Genomic DNA, 18,704 nt, shown 5'->3' with positions numbered 1-18,704 from the left:
TGCTGATTAAAGGGGTTATTGGGGGAAGTCGCCATAATAAACAGAACTATATCATATCATTTAAAGAGGCTTCGTAAGGAGAGAGTCTGGCTGTGCTCCCCTCTCCACTACACCGAGGCCTGCAGTCTGGGTACCACCCACCTCCATCACTTGTGACCTAAAAGCCATCCACTCTTGGCAGCAGATGCTCAGATCCTTTATCTGTTACTCCCTTTCAAAACAAGAAATATTTTCAAAGACATAGACCCATTTGTTATCTCTCTGAGTCATTTCTAAAAAGTGTAAGAAAACTCTTGGTAAAAGAAGTCATTCAATTGGGCTGTGCCCCATGGTTTGTTTTTGAGATAGCAGAAAGTATCTTTTATTCCCCCCTCCATCCACTCCACTGGTGGAAATCTCTCTTAAAATAAGAAGAACACAAAACCGAAACACAAACTCAGTCCTAGTTGAAACAAGAGAGAAACATGCAACTGAGCTGTTACTGGTGATAGAGGGGGAGAGGGGCAGGATTGGTGATACAGGGGAGGAGAGCAGGTGGAGGCAAGGAGCCCAAAGCCTGTGGAGTAGAGAGGAGGCCAGGTGAGGAGAGGGCTGGAGACAGGAGCCCTTAAAAAACACCTGCTCACTTCTTTTTAGACTGCACCCTGTGGCATGTGAGATCTGAGTTCCCTGACCTGGGATCAAACTTGTGGAGTTCCACTACAGTTCCCTATAGTGGAAGTGTGGAGTCTCAACCACTGAATCGCCAAGGTAATCCTTTTTTTCTTCCAACTTGCTCACTTCTGTTTAGGCCAGAGGTTCTTGCCCTGGCTACATCCAATCACCCAAGGGACTTCAAAAATTCTGATGCTCAGGCCTAGCCACATCCTCCTGCTTCGCCCCTCAACTCACGCCTTCTCTCCAGGATTATGACTTGCAAGGCTGGGGACACTGGGGAGAAGGAACTGGACTTCATCGTGCTCCCCTCCCTCTCTGCTCCTCAGTCTCTGCCAGCCTGCGGAGAGCAGGTGTCCCATCGGTCTCGCCCATCTGGGGAGGCTGCCGCTTTCCGGCACAGCTGGGTGGGTGCACTTAATTCTAGGGTGTAGAGGGAGGATGTGCCCTTGGCTGGCTGACAGGGAGCCACCTCCTCCAAACAGGCCTGGCAGTAAGAAAGCTGCTGTTCTGACCTCCATCTCTCTTACTCCAGCACCTACCTTTCAGCTGGCTCTGTATACTTTCTCAGGAAGCTGCTGGAAGATGTGGTCCACGAAGGGGAGGGAGGAACCTGAATAGCCAAGAACGAGGAAGAGGAAGTCCCAGGAAGGCGGGCTTAGAGGAGCAAAGGGAATTTCCAGGGTGGTGGTGAGGGGAAGTCCAAGGACAAATTTATGGCACCTGCCGGCAGAGGGGAACGAAGTTTAGCCACAATCAGTGAGCCTGGGTTCCAGGAAGGAGCCTCTTGGAGACAAAAATGGAACCAACTGATTATCAGCTGGGAAGAAGGAAAGTTAAGGGATGAGGGGAAAAAGTACAGATATGAATAAAACAAAGGAAATCCAAAATATAAGGCAACTATCTTTAAAAAGGGAAAGGGACTTGCCTTGCAGTCTAGTGATTAAGACTGCACTTCCAATGCAGGGGGTGCAGGTTTGATCCCTAATCAGGCAACAGCGATCCTGCATGCTGTGTGGCCAAAAAAAGAAGAAAGGAAGAAAATAAGGAAACTATTAATTTTGAGACAAACAAGAAGTTGCAAAAGAAAGAAACTATAATCATAGTTTATTATTTGACTCAGCAGTGAGCAATGTTTCACATGGTCTTAATAGTACAGATTTTAAAGACTGATTTAACCAAAAGTTAATGCTGTAACTATAATTGGGTGTCAAAGCACTAAATTCTCAGCTACCATAACGGGAAGACAGTAGATGGTATCTAAGTTGGATTAGTCAAGACAGAGTTGTAAATCAGCTGTGAAAGAATGAAAGTGTTAGTCGTTCAGTCGTGTCTAACTCTTTGGGACGACATGGACTGTAGCCTGCCAGACTCCTCACTCCATGGAATTCTCTAGGCAAGAATACTGGAGTTGGTAGTCATTTCCTTCTTTCTGACCCAGTGATTGAATCTGCATCTTTTATGTCTGCTGCATTGGCAGGTGAGTTCTTTACCATTAGGGCCACCTGGAAGCCTATAGAAGTGTGTGTGTGTGTGTGTGTGTGCGCGCGCTTGGGTGTGTGTGTGTGTTAGTTGCTCAGTTGTGTCTGATTCTGTGGCTCTAGGGACTGTAGCCTGCCAGGCGCCTGGGTCTATGGAATTTTCCAGGCATGAATACTGGAATGGGTTGCCATTTCCTCCTTCAGGGGATTTTCCCAAACCAGGGATCGAACCTGCATCTCTTAAGTCTTCTGCATTGGCAGATATGTTCTTTACCACTAGCGCCAACTGGGAAGCATTGTAACAACACGCTAAATCGCTTCAGTTCGGTTCAGTTCAGTTCAGTCGCTCAGTCATGTCCGACTCTTTGCCACCACATGAATCGCAGCACGCCAGGCCTCCCTGTGAAACTCCCGGAGTTCACTCAGACTCACGTCCATCGAGTCAGTGATGCCATCCAGCCATCTCATCCTCTGTCGTCCCCTTCTCCTCCTGCCCCCAATCCCTCCCAGCATCAGAGTCTTTTCCAATGAGTCAGCTCTTCGCATGAGGTGGCCAAAGTGTTAGTCGTTCAGTCATGTCCAATTCTTTGAGACCCCATGGGCTGTAGCCCGCCGGGCTCCTCTGTCCATGGGATTCTCCAGGCAAGAATACTGGAGTGGGTTGCCATTTCCTCCTCCAAGGGATCGTCTGGACCCAGGGATTAAACCTGAGTCTCCCATATTGTGGGCAGATTCTTTACCAACTGAGCCACCAGGGAAACCCTTGTAAACCTGTACTTAAAAGTAGGGGAATAACTACCAGAAGAATCTGCTAAGAATTAGAAGTATCCACACAACAGGCTGCCCGTGATGCAGGAGTTTCAGTTTTAGTTTGGTTGCTCAGTTGTGTCCGACTCTTTTCGACCCCATGAACCACAGCACGCCAGGCCTCCCTGTCCATTACCAACTCCCAGAGTCCACCCAAACCCATGTCCATTGAGTCGGTGATGCAGGAGACCCAGGTTCAATTCCTGGGTCAGGAAGGTCCCCTGGAGGAGTGCATGGCAACCCTCTCCAGTATTCTTGCCTGGAGAATCCCATGGACAGAGGAGCCTGGTGGGCTACAGTCCATATGGTAACAAAGAGTCAGACAAGACTGAGTGACTAACACTTTCACTTTTTACAAAAAAACAATTAGATGTAGACATGATATCAAAAACAGTCCTCTTCTGGGGAGGAGAGTACAAATGCAGGGTTTCGAAAATGCATTGAAATCAAGAGATTAGCAACTGAAAACAACCACATATCTATTAAAGACCATTATCCAAAACGTCATGGCAACTGCAAACCAAGAATCTAAAATAGATATACACACACACAAGACAAAGACATCCAAACATAACACTAAGGAGAAGAGAACAAAATTGCAATAGGAGAGAACAAAAGAAAAAAGGTCTAAGTGGAGGGAAAGACCTACAGGAGTTGGAAGTATCCAATGAAATTAAATGGGGCAAGTGACCACTCTTTTGCTTTGGTTTTGTAATGAGCCTTTTAATGCTGTTTGACAAGACAAGCCCACACACACCCAAACCAGACACCCATGTTTCATCTTAATAAAAATATAAAAACAGTTTGGGTTCATATTCAGTTCTGACCTCCTGCCCAGATCTCAGAGAAGGCAAGTGTAACCCAATATACACCCCAAGAAGAACTTCTACTGTCTTTTTAATCTCTGGCTTATAACCAAGCTGTGCATACTCTACCTGCATAATTCCAATGTATTGTTAGGAATAAAAACAATTAGCTATGTATTAAGAATTCTGGAGTGTCTTGAATAGCGGAAAGTGCAATTCTGTCTGCTTATTTCTGAGGAGTTATTTTTTAAAAAATTTTATTTTATTGTAGTTGATTTACAATGTTGTTAATTTCTGCTGTGCAACAAAGTGACTCAGTTATAAATATATATGTGTTCCTTTTCATATTCTTTTCCGTTTATAATCTATCACAGGACATTGGATATAGTTCCCTATGCTATACAGTCGGACCTTGTTTATCCATTCTCTATATAATAGTTTGCATCTGCTAATCCTAAAGTCTCACTCCATCCCTCCCCAACTCCCTTCCACCCTTGGCAACCACAAGTCTGTTCTCAACATCTGGGAGTCTTGATGAACAGCAGTTTGGATTTGATTCCAGCTAGGAAGCAGGAAAATTTGGTGTCTGTAATTTTTGTGCATGTTGAGGTAAACCCCTGATGAGTTCTCTACCTGACACAGCAATGCTTGGTTCATGTCGTACTTAGAAAGTGTGTGGGATGCTCTAGACTCCCAGGGCTGGAGGTAAGAGAGTCATCCCACAAGTTGGTTCTGTTAGCCAGATCTGTGGTAAACCTGATTCTACTTGGCAAGGTTTTAAAAAGTGAACTTTGTAGTGTGAACTGTTATGCATATTTCAATACAAACTTGTATTCCTATTTACTTCCAAAGAGGCTTAGAGGCAGCTTACAATAAAGTAATAGTAATGAAAATCAGTAAAAATCAGTTTCTTTCTTCTTCTTACTAATCAGTAAAAATTGGTGGCTCAGGGGCAAAGAATCCATTTGCCAAGCAGAGATGTGGGTTTGATCCCTGGATCATGAAGATCCTCTGAAGGAGGAAATGGTGACCTGTATTCTTGCCCAGGAAATCCCATGGACAGAGGAGCTTGGCAGGCTACAGTCCATGGGGTCGCAAGGGTCAGACACAATTTAGTGTGACTAAACCACCACCACTAAAAATTAAAAGCAATCAAAATAGTCTTTCGTAAGCAAATGGATAACCAAATTGTGGCACATCCGTGCAATAGAATATTATTTAGTGATAAAAAGAAATGAGCTTTCAAGCCACAGAAAGGTATGGTGAAGCCTCAAATACATATTACTAAGTGAAAGAAACCAGTCTGAAAAAGCTATATACCTCCTGTATGATTCCAACTACATGACTTTCTGGAAAAACAAAACTAGGGAGATGGTGGAAAGATAAGGGTTGCCAGGGGTTATAGGGAAGGGAGAGGATATGAATAGGTGGAGCCAGGGGATTTGTACAGCAGTGAAATTTTTCAGCATGATACTTCGATGGTGAACACATAATATTATGTGTTTATCAAAACCCTTAGAGCACAGCACAGAGAGTGAGCCCTAACATAAACTATAAGCTTTAATTAACAATCCTGTATCAATACTTCCTTATCAACTGTACCAAGTGTACCATGAATGAAAGATGTTAGTAATACGGGAAACTGTATATAAGGCGAGGAAGGGGAGATATGGTAATTCTCTGTACTTTCTGTACAGCTTTTCTATAAATCTAAACAATTGCTTGAATGAATGAATTAACAAAGAATTAGTACCTCAGTGAAACCCAAAATCATTCAAATAAGAGTCAAGTGACAGGTAAAATTACAATGAAGGACTCAGGGTAAGAAAAAGTACTGAACTGAACACTGACCTTTACTCTGAATTCTCCAACAAGAAAAGGATGGATTGCACAGCGTGTTGTCTGCAAAGAGGAAATGGACCAGTTTGTCAGCTGAGACAGATAGACTCAGAGATGAATTTATTCTTAAGAGACAAACACCATAATGGGGGATGACCTTGATTGGACTTTCAGAGAAATTTTTGAATTTATTTTTAATTGAAAGATAATTGCTTTACAGTGTCGTGTTGCCATACAACAATGTGAATCAGCCATAAATATACACATGTCCCCTCCCTCCTGAACCTCCCTCCCACCTCTACCCCCATCCCACCCCTCTAGGTCATCACAGAGCAGCAGGTTGAGCTCCCTGTGCTATACAGCAGCTTCCCACCAGCTCTCTGTTCCATACACGGTAGTGATATGTTTCTATGATACTCTCCAAATTCATCCCACCCCCTCCTTCCCCTGCTGTGTCCACAAGCCTGTTCTCTATGTCTGCATCTCTATCCCAGCCTTGCGAATAGGTTAATCAGGTAGAGGGTATAAAGAAAAGGGAACTCTCTTGCACTGTTGGTGGGAATGTAAATTGATACAGCCACTATAGAGAACAATATGGAGATATCTTTAAAAAATTGGAATAAAACTACTATCAGTTCAGTTCAGTTCAGTCACTCAGTGATGTTTGACTCTTTGCGATCCCATGGACTACAGCACACCAGGCCTCCCTGTCCATCACCAACTCCCGGAGTTTACTCAAACTCATGTCCATCGAGTCAGTGATGTCATCCAACCATCTCATCCTGTTTTCCCCTTCTTCTCCTGCCTTCAATCTTTCCCAGCCTCAGGGTCTTTTCCAATGAGTCACTTCTTCACATCAGGTGGCCAAAGTATTGGAGTTTCAGCTTCAGCATCAGTTCTTCCAATGAATATTTAGGACTGATTTCCTTTAGGATTGACTGGTTGGATCTCCTTGCAGTCCAAGGGACTCTCAAGAGTCTTCTCCAACACAACAGTTCAATTCTTTGGCACTCAGCTTTCTTTATAGTCCAACTCTCACATCCATACATGACTACTGGAAAAACCACCGCTTTGACTAGACGGACCTTTGTTGGCAAAGTAATGTTTCTGCTTTTTAATATGCTGTCCAGGTTTGTCAGAGCTCTTCTTCCAAGGAGCAAGTACCTTTTAATTTCATGGCTGCAGTCACCATCTGCAGTAGTTTTGGAGCGCCAGAAAATAAAGTCTCTCACTGTTTCCATTGTTTCACCATCTATTTGCCATGCAGTGATGGGACTGGATGCCATGATCTTAATTTTTTGAATGTTGAATTTTAAGCCAGGTTTTTCACTCTTCTCTTTCACTTACATCAAAAGGCCCTTCGGTTCCTCTTTGCTTTCTGCCATAAGGGTGGTATCATCTGCATATCTGAGGTTATTGATATTTTCTCCCTGCACTTGCAATCCCACTACTGGGCATATACCCTGAGAAAAACATTATTGACAAAGACACATGTACCCCAGTGTTCACTGTAGCACTATTTACAATAGCCAGAAAATGGAAGCAACCTAGATGTCCATCGAGAGATGAATGGATGAAGAAATTGTGATACATACATACAAAGGAATATTACTAGACATTTTATACCAACCCCCTGATTTAAAAAAAAATCCAAGAGTGTCTGATGTCACATAGTAGTTAAAGGCAGATTTGTGAGACCAAGTGGAGAAGAGAACAGAAACATTCTTCTGCTGGGTGAATGCTTACTATGATCCAATCTTATGAATACCCATTTGCCCTCAGCTTCTAAGCTGAGTCAAGGCTGAGCCATACGGTTTTGTACGCACACACATTTCCTTATCTGCTCAATTGTTTTTTAAAGGGCTGCTTTAAAAATCAGCACACGAGCAGTGTTCTTACTATGATAGATTTAGTCTTTTAGTCCCCTTGCTCCTTTACTTGCTTCTGCAAAGGAAATCACAATACCACAGAGGTTAGAACGGAAGGGACTTGGCTCATCAAGGACCTCCCTGCCCCCCACTATTACAAATGAAGGAACTCAGACAGGTATAAATGGTTTGCTCATTGGCACAGGGCTAGTTACCAGCAGAGCTGGTTCCAGGATCCAGATTGATATCAGTTAAGTGATATGCCTGACCCTTCCACTCACAGGAAATTACTGCTCTGGGTCGGGCCGGATTCTAGGGCATTCATCATGATGTGGGCGGGGACACCACCCAGAAGGAGGAGAGCACGTGACTGCCTGCAAACAGGCTGCCTGATTGCCATCCACACCGCCCACCATCCTACTCCAGCCAGCTGCCCCCTCCAAGACATGAGCTATTTGGGCTGCGGGGTTTTGAGCAGCCACATAGAAAACCCCATTTCACCAGACGGCGGCAGACCTAGGAGTGGTGAGATGGGTGTCAGCTTATAGTTGTGAACAGGGCTGGGAAACTCTGATCTCCTGACCCTCTTAACACCCTGCACCCCTAAGCCAAAACGACTTTCTACTATTCAGCCTGAAAGGAAAATCTTGTCACATATCCTGCTGGCCTCATGCCGTGAGTGTGGACAGGGAGGAGCCACAACTCGGTCAGCAGAACCCCAGCTGCTGTGACTTGGATCTTTGCCACCGGTGGCCTGTGCTGATGGCCCTGGTGGGTGTGTTTATTTTGCCTGGCTGGGGAGAAACCCCACTGGAGGCACTTCCGGGTTGATGCTGGCTTCAAACCTTTTTTTTTTTTTTTTTTGGTAACTAAGAAGTGGTAAAGATAAAGTTAAGTGAATCTTCAGGTTAATGAATTAAGCCCGATAAAGAATGCCGATTCTCTATCACTGAGTTTCCTGCTATTGTAATATACAAAGACAGCAGATTCTGTTGTGGATGGTGGCTCTGGGGTAAACAAAGCCTGGGATTTTTTCCATCCCTGAGGACAAAGAACTTTTCAGGAGCATCTCTGGCCTCTGGGGAGCTGAACTGCTGAGCTGCCAGGATTGATGGATGAGTGGCATTTCTCTGCCCACTGACCCCATGGACTCTGTGCAGGAATTATTATTGGAGCTGCTGGCTCTATCTTAGGATGGACAGCCCAGGGAAAGCAGGCCGTACATAAATACAAATGTCATTTTGTGAAGACAAAATCCACACTACATGTGAAATAATTCTATGGTCAGAAGTGAGAACTATAAACTTCATTTTTATCCAGGAAATAAAGCTGGATGTGATTATGTTTTGCTCTTTGAGATGTCCCATTTATTTTTCTTTTTAAATTTTTTGAGTTCTCTATTTTCTTTTTAAATTTTTTATTGAGGTGTAGTTGATTTATAATGTTATATTAATTTTGTGTATACAGCAAAATGAATCTGTTATACTATATATGCATGCATGCCTGCTTAGTCGCTCAGTCATGTCTGACTTTTTGGAGTCCTATGAACTGTAGCCTGCCAGGCTCCTCTGTCCATGAAATTCTCCAGGCAAGAATACTGGAGTGGGTTGCCATGCCCTTCTCCAGGGGAATCTTCCTGACCCAGGGATCAAATCCTGTCTCTTATGTCTTCTGCATTGGCAGGTGGGTTTTTTACCACTGGCGCTACCTGGGAAGCCCTATACTATATATATATATATCCGCTCTTTGTTATACTCTTTTCCCATATAGGTCATTACGTAGTATTGAGTAGAACTCCCTGTGCTATACAGTAGGTCCTTATTAGTTATCTGTTTTATGTTATGGCACCCCACTCCAGTACTCTTGCCTGGAAAATCCCATGGATGGAGGAGCCTGGTAGGCTGCAGTCCATGGGATCGCGAAGAGTTGGACACGACTGAGCGACTTCACTTTCACTTTTCACTTTGATGCATTGGAGAGGGAAATGGCAACCCACTCCACTATTCTTGCCTGGAGAATCCCAGGGATAGGGGAGCCTGGTGGGCTGCCGTCTATGGGGTCGCACAGAGTCGGACACAACTGAAGTGACTTAGCATCAGCAGCAGCAGTGTGTATGTGTCAATTCCAATCTCGAAATTTATCCCTCCCCTCCTACTCCCAACTGCCCCATAACCATAAGTTTATTTTCTACATGTGTAGCTCTATTTTTGTTTTGTAGATAAGTTCATTTGTAACCTTTTTTTAGATTTCAAATATGAGTGATATCATGTGATACTTGTCTTTTTCTGTCTGACTTACTTAGTATGATAATCTCTGGGTCCATCCATGGTGCTGTAAATGACATTATTTCATTATTTTTTATGGATGAATAATATTCCATTGCATACATGTACCACATCTTCTGTATCCATTTCTCTATGGACATTTAGGTTGCTTCCATGTCCTGGCTATTGTAAATAGTGCTGCAGTGAATACTGGGGTGCATGATTCTTTTCAAATTATTATTTTCTCTGAATAAATGCCCAGGTGTGGGATTGCTAGGTCATATGGTAGCTCTATTTTTAGTTTTTTAAGGAACCTCCATACTGTTCTCTGCAAAGGGTGCACCAATTTACATTCCCACCAAAGTGGGAGGGCTCCTCTTTCTCTACATTCTCTCCAGCATTTGTAGATTTTTTGAGGATGGCCATTCTGACCAGTGTGAGGTGAGGCCTCATTCAAGTTTTGATTTGCATTTCTCTAATAATTAGTGATGCTGAGCATCTTTTCATATGCTTTTTAACCATCTGTATGTCTTCTTTGGAAAAATGTCTGTTTAGATTTTCCACCAGGGCTTGACAGAAGAAAATGGTTTCAGCCTCCACCTGCCTTTCTAGGAGTATGGTTGGTGGAGCAGGAGGGAAGGGACAGAGGAGGCCCCTGGAGTGCGTTTGCAGTGTGGGCTGGTCTTTCAAGGGCCAGACAGCCTCTCCAAGCTCCTCCTCCCAGTCACCTGCCTACATCCTGTGGCCTTCAGAGCAGCTGCCTCTCCTGGTCTTCCCCTTGGCTAGCCTGACTGACCTCAGTCCTTTATGCCCTGGCCTTCAGCCTCTACAATTGATACACATTTATTTTGCTGTATGATGGAGGACTCTTATCTGGAGATTGAGTTCATTCTGGTGGAGGGAAGTTCCTTCTGTTATCCCTAAGTCAATGATGCTCTTCTGTAAGTCTCAGACTTTTCTCATATTAACAGAACAGTACCACATCCCCTCACCTGTCTCCCAAGACCCCTATATGTGGGTCAAGAAACAGTTAGAACCAGACATGGAACAACAGACTGGTTCATAATGGGGAAAGGAGTATGACAAGGCTGTATATCATCACCCTGCTTATTTACCTTATTTTCAGAGTACACCATATGTAATTCAGGGCCTGATGAACCACAAGCTGGAATCCAGATTGCCAGGAGAAATATCAACAACCTCAGATATGCAGATGACATTACCCTGACAGTAGAAAGTGAAAAGAAACTAAAGAGCCTCTTGATGAAGATGAAAGAGGAGAGTGAATAACCTGGTTTAAAACTCAACATTCAAAAAACTAAGATCATGTCATCTGGTCCCATCCCTTCATGGCACATAGACAGGAAAAAAGTGGAAACAGTGACAGATTTTCTTTTCTTGGGCTCCAAAATCACTGCAGATGGTGACTGCAGCCATAACATTAAAAGACACTTGCTCCTTGGAAGGAAAGCTATGACAAACCTAGACAGTCCATTAAAAGGCAAAGAAATTACTTTGCCAACAAAGGTACATTTACTCAAAGCTGTGGTTTTCCAGTAGTCATAAAAAAGGTTGAGCACCGAAGAATTGATGCTTTCGAATTGTGGTGCCAGAGAAGACTCTTGAGAGTCCCTTGGAGATCAAACCAGTCTATCTTCTAGGAAATCAACTCTGAATATTCACTGGAAGGACTGATGATAAGGCTGAAGCTCTAATACTCTGACCACCAGACATGAAGAACTGACTCACTGGAAAAGACCCTGATGCTGGGAAAGACTGAAAGCAAAAGGAGAAAAGGAAGACCAAGGATGACATGGTTAGATAGCATCACCAACTCAATGGACATGAATTTGAGCAAACTCTGGGAGGTAATGAAGGATAGGGGGGCTGGCATGCTGTAGTCTACCGGGTCGCAAAGAGTCAGACATGACTTAATGAACTGAACAACAACAGCAATCCGCTTGGATGACCGGGATAGGTTTCTCTGTTAGGAAGGGAGGTGCAGACTGATTAACACAAATATTCAGTATACTCAGCGTGGCGCAATGGGAAATAGATAAATGGTTTTTGTCTTCGTACTTGGAATACAGCTTCTAAAACCCTTGGCATCTCTGGAATGATGACTCTTTTGAATGAGATGACCCTTGGCTGGAAGCCCTCAGGTTGGGGGCTGGTTGTCAGCATGATCAAGACATGATTAGACAGTTAAACTTTCAGCAGCACCCACGAACTCTCAAGCGTACACATGCACTCACCAGCTTCTAGCAAGGAAAGAGGGACTGGAGATTGAGTTAGTCACCAATGGCCAAAGATTTCATAAGTCATCCATTTGTACTGAAACCACCATAAAACCCTTCAATGATAGAGTTTGGGAGCCTCAGGGTGGGTGAACACGTCCAGGTTCTGGGAGGGTGGTACTCCCAGAAAGGGCACAGAAGCTCCCCATCTTTCCAACAGGCTTTGTCTTGTGTATGTGTCTCTTCCATCTGGCTATCCCTGAGCTGCATCTTTTATCATAAAAACAGTAATAATAAGTAAAGTTCTTTCCTCAGCTCTTTGAGGACTTCCCAGATGGCACAGTGGTAAAGAATCTGCCTGCCAATACAGGAGCCACAGGAGATGCTGGTTCGATCCCTGGGTTGGAAAGATACCTGGAGGAGGAAATGACAACCCATTCCAGTATTCTTGCTAGGGTAATCCCATGGGACTGATGCTTTTGAACTGTGGTGTTGGAGAAGACTCTTGAGAGTCCCTTGGACTGCAAGGAGATCAAATCAGTTAATCTTAAAGGAAATCAGCCCTGAATATTCATTGGAAGGACTGATGCTGAAGCTCTGATATTTTGGCCACCTGATGTAAAGAACTGACTCACTGGAAAATACCCTGATGCTAGGCAAGATTGAAGGCAGGAGAAGAAGGAGATGACAGAGGATGAGATGGCTGGATGGCATGACCAACTCATTGGACATGAGTTTGAGCAAACTCTGGGAGTTGGTGATTGACAGGGAAGCCTGGCCTGCTGCAGTCCATGGGGTTGCAAAGAGTTGGACACGACAGAGCAACTGAACTGAACTGAATCCCAGGGACAGAGGAGCCTTGTGGGCTACAGTCCATGGGGTCACAAATAGTTGGACACAACTGAGCACGCACAATTCTTTGAGGTATTCTAGCAAATTGTCAGGAGAAGGCAATGGTGACCCACTCCAGTACTCCAGACCCAACTGAGGGACTTCACTTTGACTTTTCACTTTCATGTATTGAAGAAGGAAATGGCAACCAATTCCAGTGTTCTCGCCTGGAGAATCCCAGGGATGGATGGGCCTGGTGGGCTGTCGTCTATGCAGTCGCACAGAGTCAACACGACTGAAGTGACTTGGCAGCAGCAGCAGCAAATTGTCAAACCTGAGAAGGGTTTGGATAAATCATAGGGGAACCCCTGGCTTATCTGCTCATCTGTCAGAAGGATGAGTGGCCTGGGGACATGAGATTGGCAACCGGAGTGAGGATAGTCCTGTGGGACCAAGACCTTAACTGTGGGCCTGACAGGTAAGGTCAGAATTGAACTGAACTCTTGGACACCCAGTTGGTGTTGGTGCAGGAGAAAACCCACACATTTGATGTCAGAGGTGGTGAGAATAAAGATAGTTCACTTGGCAATTATATTCTGGTGTATGTATATATTTAATACAAAGAAATTATAAGTTTCTTATAAGAAATTTATATTTATTCTGGTTTAGTCACTGAAATTTATTTATTTCCAGTCCCATCACTTCATGGCAAATAGATGGGGAAACAATGGAAAGAGTGACAGACTTTATTTTCTTAGGCTCCAAAATCACTGCAAATGGTGACTAGAGCCATGAAATTAAAAGACGCTTGTTCCCTGAAAGAAAAACTATGACAAACCTAGACAGTATATTAAAGAGCAGAGATATTATTTTGCCAACAAAGATCCATCTAGTCAAAGCTATGGTTTTTCCAGTAGTCATGTATGGATGTGAGAGCTGGACCATAAAGAAAGCTGAGTGCCGAAGAATTGATGCTTTTCAACTGTGGTGTTGGAGAAGACTCTTGAGAGTCCCTTGGACAGCAAGAAGATTCAACCACTCAATCCTAAAGGAAATCAACCCTGAATATTCACTGGAAGGGCTGATGTTGAAGCTGAAGCTCCAATACTTTGGCCACCTGATGCAAAGAGCAAACTCATTTAAAAAGATCTGGATGCTTGGAAAGATTAAAGGCAGTAGAAGAAGGGGACGACAGAGGGTAAGACTGTTGATGGCATCACTGACTCAATGGACATGAGTTTGAACAAGTTCCAGGAGATGGTGAAAGACAGGGAAGCCTGACATGCTACAGTCCGTGGGTTCACGAAGAGTCGGACATGACTAAGCAATTGAACAATTTATTTTATGTAAGTTATATTAACATGCATCAATCTAGAAAACTAGTTTCTTTTCTTTTTAGAATTTTATAGTTTTAAATTAATTAATTTATTTATTTTAGATGGGCTCTGGGCCAGCCTGACATAGACCCACACACCTAGTGTGACTGGGCAGGAAGAGAGGGGTGGTCCCTCAGCCTGAGAAAGGCACAGAAGTGACTTCGAGGACTAGTAGGCAAGAGGAAACCTCACATTTGGTCAGTGAGAACAAAGAGCATACCATTTGACAACCGGAGGCCCCAACAAATTGTAGGCATCAATCACAGGGCCACAGGATTGGAGGGCAGAGCCCAAGACCTGGTGGACAAGTGACTCTCAGGAGCAGCCAGGGCAGAGGGCCATGGACCAGTTGTGCCATCCTTCTGTGACACTCAGATACTGTGTAAACCTCCCCTGAATCCTGGTCCCACCCAGGATAAGGAAAGAAGATGGGATGGAGTGGGAAGCACCTCAAGTTGACCAGTCCAATACCACCGTCTTCAGGCAGAATCCCTTCTCCAGGAAACCTCAGTGTTGGCTCTCAAGGCCTCTGACTGGTTGGGTGGGGCCCAATCACATCATCAGGGATCCTCTCATTTCCTCAAATTCAGTGATGGCAGACATTGACCACATCTACAGGATATTTTCAAGGTAACACCCCAGTTGGTGTTTGATTAGATACCTGGACTGGACAGCCTGCTCAGGCTGACACAATCACTCAGGCTCTTTTTGCATATCCAAGTTTGTGATTCTGTTTGAATTCACACTTGAGACAAATATAATGTATAATCACATGTCCTGATGCTTTTAGTGGGGCACACTGCGACTCTTGGGTGAGGCAAACCCCCACACTGTCCACTCCCACTTTCGGGGGGGGCCTGGCTCCCCATTTTCTCTTGTCAGGCAGGAGAAGGGGCAGCAGCTTCACGTGTGCCCTCCTTCCCCAGACGCAGAAAGGTTCTATTTTGTTGCAGTTGTTGTTATTTAGTCGCTCAGTCATGTCCGACTCTTTGCAACCCCATGGACTAAAGCCCAACAGGCTCCTTTGTCCATGGAATTTTCCAGGCAAGAATACTGGAATGGGTTCCCATTTTCCTCTCCAGGGAAGAGAGAAATATAATTCACAAACCGTAGAATTCACACTTTTAAAATATATAATTCAGTGGCTTGTAGTATATTTACAGAGCTGTGCAAATATCATTACAATCTAATTTGAGAGCAGTTTCATCACCCCCTGAAGAAACTGCCCCCATTAGCAGTCATTCCTTGTCTCTCCCTGACTCCTCCAGCCCAAGGCAACAATTAATCTTTCTGTCTCTGTGGATTTGCCTGTTCTGGACGTTTAGTATAAATGCTCAGTCACTCGATTGTGTCTGACTCTGCAACACTTTGAACTGTAGCCTGCCAGGCTCCTCTGTTCATGGGATTTTTCAGGCAAGAATGCTGCAGTGGGTTACCACTTCCTCTTCTAGGGGATCTTCCCGACCCAGGGATCAAACCCATGTCTCCTGTGTCTCAGGCATTGCAGGCAGATTCTTTACTGCTGAGCCATCGGGGAAGCCCTTTGTGTAAACAGAATCATCCAATAGGTGGTTTCCTGTATCTGCTTCTTTAACATCACAGGATGTTTTCCAAGTTCATCCACATTGTAGCCTGTATCCAAACTCCATTTCTTCTTCTGGCTAAATATATTCCATTGTACAGACACAGCGCACATTCCTCATCTGTTCACCAGTCGATGGACATTTGGATTGTTTCTGCCTTCTGTCTGATTGGAATAACGCTGCTGTGAACATTTACATGCCAGCGTTTGTGAGGACATATGTTTTCATTTCTCTCGGGTGTCCTCCTCGGAGTGGAACCACACGGTCATATGGTAACTCTATATTTAACCTCTTCAGGAAGCGCCTGACTGTTTTCCGCCGCAGTGGCTCCATTTTTACCTCCCCACCAGCAGGGTACGGGCTCCAGTTACTCCACATCCCCACCAGCCTGGGTTTTTCCATCTTTTTGATGATAGCCATCCTGTGGGTGTGCCTTAGCTTGTTTGTGTTTTTGTATGGCCTATAAGCTAAGAATAGTTTTTCTATTTTTAAAGGGTTATAACACACACAGAGAGGAAGAAAATGTGACAGAGATGGTATGTGACCCACAAAGCCTTAATTAAACATTTACTGTCTGCCCTGTCTCCTTGACCATCCTTGCAGACTTCTCACCTGCAGGAAAAAAATGCTAACAAAACTTTACGTGTTTCTGCTCAGCGGTCTCCCACATGTGAATGCTGGCATTTTCCTTTTATACCTGAGAGATGCCTTCTCTCCTTCCTTTTTTAAAATATGTACATTTTATTTTTTTAAGTAAAACTTTTTAAAATTGTATTTATTTTTAGTTGCACTGGGTCTTCATCACGGCACACAGGCTTAGTTCCCCCACAGCATGTGGGATCTTAGTTCTCCAACCAGGAATCAAACCCATATCCCCTGCATTGGAAAGTGGCTTCTTAACCACTAGGCCACCAGGGAAATCCCTCTTCTTCCTTAAGACCTGAGGACAATCTCATTTTCTTTGGGAAAGTTTCCGGGTTGTCTTCACACTCCCGTTTGCCTTTCCGTGTATTTGGCAAACACCTCCTCTGGCAGGATGCTGACCCTCAGTACACTGTTTATGTTTTTTTACCATCTGAGACCCTTGAGGGCAGAGGTCAGGGTTGGTGTGTTGATTCTCATCTTTCTTTCCAAGCCGAGTGCTGAGCACAGCATTTGCTTATTGAAGGAGGGAAGGCATGGAAGGACAAGATGAAACCCATGTCCTCAGAAAGCAGAATGCTCATGGGGTAACGCACCTTGCACAGAAGACTGTGACAAGCTGCGAAGGCATTCGTGCCTCCTGCAGTGTTTTTTTAATTGAGGTTTTAAAAATTATTATTATTATCAAAATTTTCTTATTTTTTGGCCATACTGCACAGCATGTGGGATCTTAGTTCCCCAACCAGGGATCAGACTAGTGCCCCTTGCATTGGAAGTGCAGAGTCTTAACCACTGGACCACAGGGGAAGTCCCAGCAGTATTTGCTGACTGCCTCCTTGCGCCAGGCCCCATGCAGGCAGCAGCGGTACAACTGTAGAAGGGAAAGAAGCTTGTGTCCCCGTGGAACTGAACGTGCCGGTTGCAGCCTCTGTCACGTGGACACATGGCCTCGGCTGGCAGGTAGTCTCCCCTCCCTCCAGCCAGGGGTCTCCAGGTGCTGGCTAAGCAGGTACCACCCATAACGATCCAGTTCTGGGGAAGTCACTACAGTTCTTTACCTGAACCTCGGGTTTCCTCTTTCTAGGCTCTTGATGGGCTGGCACCTCCCTCTTTGTGGCTCGGGAGGCTGTTTGACTCAATGAAACATGAGCAGAGGCAACGTGTGTCATTAGGGGGTAGGGGGACCTTGAAGGACCAGTGAACACTGTCCTGTTTCCTTCAGCGTCCTGCACTGACCATGGGAGCACACGGCCAGTAGAACCTCCTTCTGCCTAGATGACTCTGCAGATCAGAATTTTTCAGACCATGCTGGACATGTCTCATAGGACTTGGAGGTCGCACAGGACTATGGCCTGACCTAGCCTCTCCTATCTGACACAAACCCCACGACCGTGGGAGTTCCCCCACGGGAGGGTCTGGAGTGGCCCAGGTCATACAGGATGAGTGGGGCAGGGGCGGGCAGAGGGTCAGAGAAGACCAGAGGAAGGATGTGCTGCCCCTGGAAGGTTTCACCTGAGATTGCTGCTCACAAAGACTCTGTTCCCCCTTCGCCACCAACACCTTGTTTTCCAACCAGGATTAGAACCACTTTGCCAATGTCCCTCCCTTGGAAGAGATTCCATTAGTACACATTTTATACTTCGTGGGTGAATACACATAGATCCTTCCTTCTGCATCTTATTTTACTTCAGAGCAGATGCATCAGTAAAATATTTCTGCTCTCTTTGGCTCACAAAGTTATCCCATTCTGGCATGCAGGTCAAAGGAGAGATGAAACAGCAGGAGTGTTTGCAGCCAGCGTACAAGAGTCAGGATCTCCCTTACGGAATCGTGCTCTGGTCCAAAGCACCATCCATGAGTCTGGGTGATGGTGGCATATGGTCTGTTTTATTTCTAAAATCAAGGACTCACTGATGAAGCTGGGCTGGAATTCTTTTTTTTTTTTTTTTTTTGATTGGAGGATAATTGCTTTACAATGCTGTGTTGGTTTCTGCCATACAACAATGTGAGTTACTCATAAGTATATATATGTTCCCTCCCTCTTGAGCCTCCCTCCCACCTCTCTAGGTTGTCACAGAGCACTGGGTTAAGCTCCCTGTGTTATACAGCAGCTTTCCACCAGCTATTTATTTTACATATAGTAATGTATATGTTTCAATGCTACTCTCTCAATTTGTCCCACCTTCTTCTTGTCTCACTATGTCCACAAGTCTGTTTTCTAACTTCTGCATTTCTATTGCTGTCCTGCAAATAGGTTCATCAGCACCATTTTTTTCTAGATTCCATATATATGTGCTGTTGTTGTTGCTGGTTAGT

General features: G+C 44.6%; 1 long non-coding RNA gene across 1 annotated transcript in view; it reads right to left on the bottom strand.

Moving 5' to 3' along the window:
* LOC101906383 (uncharacterized) overlaps positions 1-18,704 on the bottom strand; it is a 41,433-nt gene that overhangs the window by 19,918 nt on the left and 2,811 nt on the right. The window contains exons 2-3 of the long non-coding RNA XR_003029748.2: positions 5,600-5,650; positions 1,197-1,665 (exon numbers count right to left, since the gene is read on the bottom strand). This is a non-coding gene — a long non-coding RNA (uncharacterized lncRNA). The remainder of the gene's footprint in view (positions 1-1,196; positions 1,666-5,599; positions 5,651-18,704) is intronic.

Source organism: Bos taurus, chromosome 16, assembly GCF_002263795.3.
Source record: "Bos taurus isolate L1 Dominette 01449 registration number 42190680 breed Hereford chromosome 16, ARS-UCD2.0, whole genome shotgun sequence".
Lineage (NCBI taxonomy): Eukaryota > Metazoa > Chordata > Mammalia > Artiodactyla > Bovidae > Bos > Bos taurus.
The sequence above is the reverse complement of the archived record's forward strand: the minus strand, read 5'-3'. Positions and strand labels throughout refer to the sequence as shown.